General features: G+C 49.0%; 1 protein-coding gene across 3 annotated transcripts in view; it reads right to left on the reverse strand.

The window, feature by feature from the left end:
- Positions 1-10,040, reverse strand: part of MRAS (muscle RAS oncogene homolog) — a 42,933-nt gene extending 32,893 nt beyond the window's left edge. The window contains exon 1 of one of the 3 annotated variants that reach the window (XM_082483488.1): positions 9,940-10,040. The gene's annotated coding sequence lies outside the window, so the exon portion shown is untranslated. Of the gene's footprint in view, positions 1-9,467; positions 9,499-9,939 lie in introns of those variants that run through there. The other 2 variants (XM_082483487.1, XM_082483489.1) reach the window with 2 other exon arrangements.
- Positions 10,041-10,346: the final 306 nt, after the last annotated feature.

Consider the following 10,346-nt stretch of genomic DNA (forward strand, 5'->3'; position numbering starts at 1 on the left):
GTTTCTGAAGCTCACAATTGAAAAATCCAAGGGATAAAAATGGGTTGCTGGAGATCTTTACCAAGAGAAAAAGTAGATTGAAACTGTTCTGTTATTTAATAATTCAAATCCCAGATGCTTAATTAAACAGACTTGCTACATTGCAAAAAGAGTAAGAAATTACATATATCCCCTTAGCTAACTTCGCTGATTAAGATGAAAGACTTTTCACGCTCCGCAGGCGTTCAGTCCCAGTCAAACTTCTGAAGATGTACTTAATGCTCCACAGGTAAATCTCATGTAATAAAACACTTGCTGCTCACAGGACAAGGGTGATGCAGCATCTTATCAGCATCTCTGTGCTGCATGGAGCCATTCTGCAGAATGCGCAGAGGAAACGATGCTCAGCAGAGCATTTTAACAAAGTGTTCAGTATCTCTTCAGAGCAGACCAAACCTCAAGAAAAGCAAACGTCCCACTCAGCTCCTCATGCCTGCTATTTTGCCTCTTTGCAGATTAAATTTGAAAGCATCCACAGCATGTGGAAGAAATAGAGAAGTCTTTCCCAGCGCTCTGCCCTTGAGCTACAAAATATTTTCTGAAGGAAGAGCTGCAAGTACTCATTCAAGTCCACCTCATTGCAAGCTTCAGACTTTTAATCCAGAGTTACGATCCTCCACTAGCTCCCACCAAGGTCTCTTCAGGCGGAAGCGAAGCAGTACATGCACCAGATGGGCTCAGGCAATACCTGCCTCGTTCTCCAAGGACGGTTCCATCAGATGTAGACTTGTGGCTAGGCGGGTACCTTAACAGCGAGACCATACGCTGCTCTGAGAGCTACAATGGCAATACTTCATGTTGCACTGTTGTTTCACAAAACCAATTCTCAACAGCTTGGGATTTTGCCAGAGCACTGGGGCACGTCTCCTCCTCCTTCGAGGTTAGCTGGGGACTCTTGTCCCCACCAAACGCCAGCAGCCATCAAAGCAACCTCCAGTCTGCAGCTCAGCAGTGAGCACTCCTGAGCAGAAGGGATTCCTTCAGTGATCTCCCCCTTCCCGGTTCATCACCCCAACGCAAGGTCCGTTAATGCCCTTGATGACTATTTCTGGGATTGAGCTGGGTACCGAATAACTTCGGCCTCATGAGTCCTACTTTACAGATAGATGTCCCCCACCCAGCAAGTCCTGTACTTACACTGGTGGCACTAATACTTCAGTACCAAGTACTACACAAGACATCAGCTACATACTTTCTGAAGATCACAATCTCTACTAAATTGCCAGCTGTCTATGCAGATCACTCAAGAGCTATCTGGGTATGTTAAGTACAGATGACAGACCGGATAACAATGTCTGGATGGGCCCGAAAGATTAAATTCCATCTGCATCCTGTTACTTTTTATCATTTCATACCTTTTTGTCTTTCTGTGTCACAACAACCAACTGGTAAAGAGCTTGTATCACAGGCTCACAAACTCACAGAAGTAAATACTCTAAAGTTTTGGGTTTTTTTTTTGTTTTGGGTTTTTTTTTTTTTTTTTGAGTGACCAGGTGCCTGGAGACATGCTACAGTGGATGATTTAGTGGCCTTTTAAGTGGGAAAGACAGTTCAAGACAAAAATGCATGGGATTCCCACTACACCAATGTCCATTAACATCCTTTCAACGTGGGTTGGGTGGGTCTTTGTTCCAGCTATTGTGTATCTGACTTACCATTAGGCTTTGTGCTTCCAGCAATGCAAATAACAGATCCCTACTCAAAAGCTTTTCAACCCCTCTTAAGATTGCAAGATGAGCGAGTATTTGTTTCCACAAATCAGAACCAGCCTAGCACCATTACAGCCTTTTCTGTTTCCCAGTCAACCCTTCAAAAACATATTGAACATGCTCATATTGATACCGATATGACCAAATCTTAAAAAATCCAAACCAAACTACAACAACAACAAAAAAAAACCCCAACAATAGCCCAATAAACCTGAAGATTAACTGTAAAAATTATTTTCTGCTCACTTTGAAAACTCCTTCTCTCAAATAAGTGGGGAAAACAGAGGAGCTGCAGAGCACCTTGCTGTTACCAAATCTGCATTGTCCGGGCACACTGTGCTGTCTGGGTTTGTTCACAGCGAGTCTACCTCCATCCTCTGTTCTTGGCCCACCCAGCAGTGAAATCCCAGTCCCAGTCCTTCCACCTGCAACCAGAGCTTAGCCACCCTGGCAGGCAGACGCTCAGAAAGGTGAATTCATTGGCACTCTCAAACAGAACCATATTTCATTAAGGAACTTTTAAATAAACAAGCAAACAAACAAAACCCAATCCTTGCACTTCATAATTAAGTGCAAGCCGACTGAATTAGTGTCAAGACGTGCCATAAGCCAAAGTATCCGAACCTTGGCATCCCTGCATCCCTAGCAGGCTCTGGAAGGAGAGCTCCGGCAGCCTGTACCGCAGTGGACCCCGACCTTCCTTCTCTTGGGGACCACAGCTCTCGCAGAGGAGCGGGCAGAAGCCGAGACATGCCCAGGCTCTGCCAGCTCCCACCAGGGTGATGGTACCCGCTCATGCGGTACGGGAGGCATGGCCCGAGAGGCACAGGGACATCCATCCTTCCCCTGGCTGGGACCTTCCAGTGGAGGAGCAGCCGCCCCCGCGAGGGTGAGGGCTCTGCTGCAGCCCCCGGCTCGGCGAGCTCCTGCCCCAGCCCAGGGGAGCTGACAGCACCCAGCACTCCCAGGTTTCTCCCAAGAAGAGTATTTCACTGTAACCCGCACACGGCACACGATACGGGCCCCGAGCGAGGCACAGCGTGACTTACGGCTGACTTCAGCAGGCTTTAGTTTGATCCGTAAATCCTCTAGACACCCCACAAGAGTGTTGCTCAACTCCTGCTGCCTTCAGCCTCACAAGAGGTAGACATAAATACTCAGCATTAGCATAGCTCCCCATGACTCATTTTTTCTCCTTTTTAAATATAGCATCCTATAAATGTGGATACATTCTGAGCAGTAAAACTCATATTGTTACTGTTCACCATGCAACCAAAACAAAAAATTCCTCCTGCTGGCTTTGCAACAGCTTTCTCTCCCCAAAACCCAAAACACTGGTGCCCCTCACAAGGAGTGAGGGCGGCTCTCCTCCATCAGGGACCACAGGCAGCACAGGGACACAGCGCAGCGGCAGCAGATGTGGAGCCAGCGGCTGGGCAGAAGGCTTCATCATCAACCCAACCACTCACATCAACTTTATTAAAAAGAGCAGAGCTGGCTCTGGGCACAGGAAGAACAGGGATTTGTCCAGAGGAACGGAGTTTTGATAACTGTGAGGCAGCCTGTTCCAGCATCGGGGAAGCCAGGCTCGCTGAAGAAGCTGGAGTGGCATCTCTAGCTGGGGCACGCTCCCCCTTCCCCATCTTCTCCCAGACATACATCATTCCTCCTTAGAAATGCCAAACCCCACCTTGTCCAGCACCGAGGAGGAACCTGATGGGAAGAGCGTGGACCAGAGCTTGGTGGTTTTCATGGAAACTGAGATCCAGTTTCTGCACCTTCCTGCCTGTCCTGCTGCAGACTTTCCTGTGTGATCCCATGCGCAGCGTTTAGCTTTATTGAACACTCCAGTTCCCCACTTGTACAAGTGAGACATATAGTAGGTCCCTATCTCACAGGTATGTCGCAAAGTAAATAGATTTTGCATTACAAGTGTTACAGGAATGCAAGTCTTGGACGTGCACAAGTACCAAGGTTAATCCATCACTGCTCACAAAGAAACCCAAGACTGATAGCAAATTAAAGTCTTACCTACACAAACACAAATACCAGGGTCTGCAAGACTGTTTTCTTAGTTTATCTGTTTCTTCCGATAACCATGTTCGCCCTGGTGACTGGAACTGTTGCAGTCACAAGCCGTTTGAATTCAGTGCACCAAATCAAGTCCGGAGAAATGTATGTTTTTTTTTTTTGCTCTGTCTACAGTGATGGCCGAGACATCAGCCATCCTCCCAGCTCTCCTGAACACATCGCTGAAAATACACGCTCACATTCCTCCTGCTGTCAGGTGACTGAAGAATAGACATTTTTATATCTTGGCCTCTCTAGTAAGATTACCCCCGATAATCTATTTTCCACAGTATTTTTCTAATCCTTTTGTCAACCTCCTTATTTAATATCTGAAATGAGTGGAGTGGCAGAGCTGCCACGCTCGTCCCAAAAACTGTCATTTTAAAGACATGATAACAGAAGCCTTTTCTTAAAACTTCCAGGAGTATGTGTGGCTTAAAAAGCTGATTCCTGTTTAAAACTGTGACTAAGACTCTTAGGAATCTAACTCCCAAAGTCACACAGGTAGTTTTGAATATGTTACCCTTTTAGAGTAATTATGCCATCAAAGTTCCAGTCAAAAGCTGATGAGCGTTACTAATATATGCCGATGAGTGAGCCTGTAAGTGAAAGGCCTTCTTGCTTTATTCACACTCCAGTAAATCAGAAAGCACACCAAGACTTATTTTCACATACAGACCTGACCCCAGGAGACACTTCGCGAGGTTAACCCACAGCCCAGGCAGCAGGTTCACTGTGAACTGGCCATGAGCTGATGCAAGCTGTACTCGTTTCACTGGAGATGACGGAAACCTGCAGCAGCTGTTTGATCTTCAGTGGGCTAACACCAGTCACTACATAAACCGGTGGCCTGGCCCACCACGTTGGGTCATTACAAGTCACCGTTCCGATGCGAAACGGTCCCCAGGAAGTCCTCAGTGACACTCACCTCTAGACCAAGAACTAGGCAGACACAGCTGGGAGTTGGCCAGGAGACCAAGCAATAACCAAACACAGAGAGACCGAGATCAGCAAACCATTTGGGGGCACTTCCCCCACACTTGGGGAAAATACACATTTTCCCCCTCCACGAAATGAAGTTCCCACTTCAGGTAGGTTTTGCAAGTCAATACGGGAATGAGAACTGTTGTATGTTCAAAAGAAAGGCTTTGTATGAAACTACACGGAATCTGCAGCAACAAAGGCGGCTTAGACAGTGGAGGGCTGAAGAAAGAATAAACCATTTTTACCACACTGCATAAAGTTATATATTTGGTACAACATTCTTTCCAGAAGCAGCCCTTCTGAAAGAGAAGGCAAGGCAGGCATTATGTGATCTGGAAGAAGGTGAAGGGGTGTCAGCACACTTTTTAAGCTGCTCTATAGTAGAAGCAGAAGAAAGTAAAAGGAAGTAGTTCAAGATTTTAATCTCAAGCCCATCGATGGCAAACAAATTCGGCAGCAATCAAGATTTTGCCAACAATTCATTAAAAAAACCTCATTTGTAGAAGCACTAAGCAATTCTGCTGCTCAACTCTGGCCAGAAGGGAAGCAGCAGGAAGGGGGGAATCCAATCCCAGGGTATCTCAGGTACTTCAGAAGGCATTTAAGTATCTCAGCATTTGCTATATTTACCCTCCCAACACACCCCACAAAGAAACTTCTGCCACACCATTTTAGAAAGAAGAAAAGCAGGCTCAATGATAGGCAGATTCGTGGTTATGGGTATCTATAAGAGTTGCTGACCTCAGCCTACCTGCCATTGAGCGGTCTGTGACAGAGAAGGTACCTGGGGGCAGGTTTCCCATCTCTTCAGCTAGCTCCAGACACTGGACTGCTCTCTCTCACGAAACCTATACGTTCATGCAGCACTAACCACCACTTACTGAAGAACCAGTGGCTGAAGCAGTAAAATTAGCAGGAGAATCAGTTGTAAGTACAGTAAACTACTTAAAAGTATCGTTAGCCTCCCCCAACACTGCCCCCACCTCCTCCCTTAATCATTATTCCAGAAGACATATTTTCGTATAATTATTTCATCACCTAAGAACAGGTGGCCAGTTTGCCATCTATCTCTGTGCAAGATTTCCATACGTATTACTCCTCCGCTGACATTTTCTCATATACACATGCACGCATGGATCAGCAATTGCTTCACTACATTCTCAGAGAATAAGAGAGTCATAAATCTCAAGAAAAAATGAGTACGCCAAGAAATTCAGCATCTGAAGTTACAGCTGTTCATTTCTTCTCTCCGTTCAGAAAGAGCCAGTCATGGCTTATTGCAGATGTTATTGAAGTTGATGGACTTGCTCTAGATTTACACCGGGTACAAACACTCAGGATGTGTCCCGCTAGAGCGTTGGACCTTCATTTCCCCATGGAGAAAAATACAGCCGGTGACATTCAAGTGGAACTGGAAGGCTCTACTCCCCTCCCCACTAAATATCTTCTGTCAAGCCCCTCCGTAGGCAACAACAGGATAAAGAAGCAGTAACTAACTCCACCAAGGAGTGGGCTAACGTTCCTCCCATCTGCCAGTCCCACGCTCATTCTGTTTTCACTTGGACCAAATCCTCCCAACCCCTTATGCTTTATACTTCATTAAACTTGGGTGCCTCAGACACCAAGAATAATACCGTTGATCTTTGGAAGGTCACTTTCAAGGCACATTCCTATATATTTTAACACCGCTTCTCTTCCTCAGCCCAGTCTATAGTACTGCCTTGGAAGCCTGAAAATTAATTCCATATTTTCCATATTGAATCTGTCCCCTCAGCCCTGACCTACTTATTTATGACAGTAAAAGCTCATGCAAACACCACCACCATGCAAAAAACACTTCCCTCTTTGTTCCTGTGGATTCACGTTAATATTCTCCATCTCCAGAGCCTGGAGTCCCCTCTGCATCGAGGGCTGCACATTCCCACGCTGAGGTGCAATTCCTCCTGCTTCCACCGCTTCAGGTAAACAGAGGTAAAGGGATGTACACTCATGGAGAAGTTACAATGAGGAGGCAAGGGCAGCTCCCACGCGTGGGGCCACCACATCGCACCAGAGGCCCCACGCAGCCCGAGCGATGCTGGAGCGTGGAGCCACCAGGAACGACAACATCGCAGAAGCAGCACAAAGCAAAGCAAACAAACCAGGCAAAACCAACTTAAGACTGAACTCTGGAGCGTAAAAAATTCCACAGGGCAGACCAATTCGTCCTAATGAGTTGACTCACCTGTACCCAGTAAGTCAGCAGGGATGCCCAGCTTGGCAACTGGGGGAGATAGGTAGAGGCTCTTGGCTTGAATCCAGCCACAAAATTCACACCCCCAAATTTCACACCCAAAGAGGGAACATAAAAAGGAAAGGGCAGAAATGAACGGAGCCAAACAGCTTTCGTCACGGAGCCCTCCAGAATTAAGAGCAGAAGGGAGCAGAGTTTCTGCCCTGATGGTCTCAACAGTGAACCATCACCAGCAGCACGTGGTGCAAGCTAAAGGGCCACACAGGTCTCAGGTACAGGACATCACTTCTGTCCACAGTTAAAGAAGAGCTCTAAGGAACCACAGCATGATGTCAACGATAATGATTCATCACATTCATTTGTCCTATATTCACTCGTCTTTACGCTGCCCTCATGTACTACTCTGCCAGTGACAAGGCCAGCCCAGGTACAGGACTCATCCTCCTCCTTCCAGTCCCCAAATGCCATGTCGCTCCAGTGCCAAAAGAAGTGTGGGGAGAAGGAAAGGAGTCCTCTCTAATCACCAGATGACACAGTTTTATTCCTCCCTTTTGTTAGCCTCAGTCTCAGTTTAAGAAAAAAAAAAAAAAAAAACAACTTAATGCAACACATACCAAAAACTCCCCCCATGAAGAAGGCAAGCTTTGTTTCTGTAATTTTTAGTTCCTCTGCACAAAAGTTTTGAGCTTGTGAAAACACCCACCAAGAACTTCAATAAATAGAAACTGCCTTTCACATCATTTCTGAAAACAGATGCTGGGCCAACTCTGACCCTGGTGCAGCTGCTCGGATTTGGGAATCACGCCGGTGGGGTGTCTGGCCCCCTGCAATCTGGGCTACACACTCTGTGGTATGGGATATCTCCCGGAATGGAGGAGGAAACTCAAAGGAATAGATGCAGGACTATAATACAACTACCCTTTCTAGATGCACTATGATTTTTAAAGAGATGCTGTCAGATTTGTATTTTTGGGCTCAAGTACACAGAAAGAAATCTTATCTCTATTAGGTCCAAATCTGTACTACTGAGAGATGGCTTTTTTAAAGCTATTACTTCATCATTTCCTTGCCACACCCTTTTTCTCTCTTTCCCTAGTTTTTCTTAAATATTTACAATGCCCCTAACAGATTCAGAGAAACAGACAAACACCTTTCATAAATTAAAATGACAGCCTTAGGACTTTGAAATGTATCTCTTGTGCAGAAAGGGCCCGAGTTAAGCGGGTCGCTTCATAGTGAAAATTCAGAAAGCACATCTATTTCCAGGTATGACTATAAAGTTGGTCCGCTTATTCTTAGTACCAACTATTGTTGAAGAACAGTTTCCAGATAACACATAAATAGAACGTTTCCAGTCAATAGCACCCCTTTAAGCTAGCCACCAAAACCCAAACTCAGATGACTTAAGATACCTAAAGAGTCAGTGGCTTAGATTTTCACACGTTCCTAACATTAAGGAACTAATGTAGAAAAGTGCCAGCTGATGGGCGCAGGGCTGCAGTTACCTGTGCTGGGGGAGAGCCTCACGCCGGGGTCAGGACTTCACTGTGTGCGCTTTGCTCCTCCAACAAAACCCCAGCTTCTACCCCAAAACCACCACAGCATAAAGTCATCACCTCGACAGGGCGGGTTACTAGAGCAGCCAAGTGCAGGATGCTGAGACTGGTCCACCCCGGCTCTAACTCTTAACTTGCTCCTCAACTTGCCGCCAGCACGGCTTTATCTTCGTTTCTCTGTCTGGGCAGCAGGGTTCTCTAAATAGTCTTTCTAGAGCTCTTGAGCCGTTTAAAAAAGAAAAAAAAAAAAAGTTGCAAATTTTCTTTCTAATCCCCAGCAGCCCAAGCACAAGGGCTGAAAAGTCCTTGTCCTTCAGTGGCGGTTCAGCTTGTTTTCTTAGAGAAGAGAAAAAGTAAAAGCGGGGGGGGGGGGGGGTAGTACCTCCTCCTCTCCTTACGTCTTTGGAGTTAAAGACAGCATCTCTATCTTCCTTCTGAAAGTCCCGCAAATAACTCGAACACATGAATCTGGAAGCTTTCACAAAGCACTCAGTGGTCCAAAAAGGAGTTTTAACACAAGATAAAAGAAATCTCTCAATACACACATCAGAACGCGCATGGGGCTGGAAAGTAAAAGCTTCGCGTGGCTCTGAACCCGCTGAGGGGGGGTTGGGGGGAACCCCCGAACACAACAACAATCCAGCAAACCCTCAATTTATAAAGACCTCTCCTTACACCGTGTAACTCGGAGTGACCCCCTCTCCCCACCGCGCACCCAGAAGACGACACGAGAGCCACCGCGGTCCAACCATGACTTTCTAAATTCCCTTTTCCACGCGTCCAGCAGGGAAGGAATGACACCCCAACCACTACTTCCCCCCCCCCATCCCCCACGGACACAGGAGACCCGCGACCCGCGCCGCACAGCCACCCTACCGTCCCCAGCCCGGCCTCTCGGCGCTGCTGCCGCCGGCGGCTCCGCGGCGACAGTCGGCGACAGCCCCTTCTTCCCGACAGCGATCTGCGGGCAGGGAAAGCGGCGGAGCGCTCCTCCTGGATTGGAGGGGGGGCGGGGGGGGGGGGGGGGGGGGGGGGTGTCATGCCCGAGCGGGGCACCGCATTTCGGCAGGGACTGCCGGGGGAAGGGGAAAGGCGAGCGGGGACAGCCCCACCGTTACTGCTGGGGGTCACCGTGAGCCCACCTCCCCCCAACCCCCGTGGGCTTTCCACGCGTGGAGCGCCGCAACTCCTCGCGGCGCTACCCCGCACCCCCTGTCCCCGGCCGGAGGGGGGAAGCCAAAAAAGGCGATTTATTGAGTTGGGGGTTGTTCCTCTGCCTTCCCCCCCCCAAAAAAAAGCGCCACCCCCCCGCCCCCGATCCCTCCACCCACCCCCAAGCCCCGCTCACCCGGGGCCGCGCCCTCAGCGCCCGCCCATGCCCGCCGAGCGGCGCCCGCGGCCGGGCAGCGGCAGCAGCAGCGCCGCCGGCCCCCTCCCGCCCCGGCGGCCGCGGCCGGGCAGCCCGCACCCGGCCATGCCTTATATCGCCGCGGCGGCTGCTATAAATAGCCCGGCCCCGCCGCCGCCGGGGGGGCCGGGCCGGGTGCCGCCGGTGGGGGGGTTTCTCGGCGGCGGCGGGGACCCGCTATCACCCGCGGTTGGGTGAAGGGCGACGTATTTATCACTTTTGACTCGTTTTTACACCGCCGTCCGGCGGGCGCGGGGCGGCGGGGCAGTTGCCGGGGGGGGGGTGGGGGCACGACCCGGGGCACGCCGACCCCCGGCGCGGCAATGGGCCCGTCCGCCGCCGCGTTA

Source organism: Vanellus vanellus (assembly GCF_965231255.1).
Source record: "Vanellus vanellus genome assembly, chromosome: 5".
NCBI lineage: Eukaryota > Metazoa > Chordata > Aves > Charadriiformes > Charadriidae > Vanellus > Vanellus vanellus.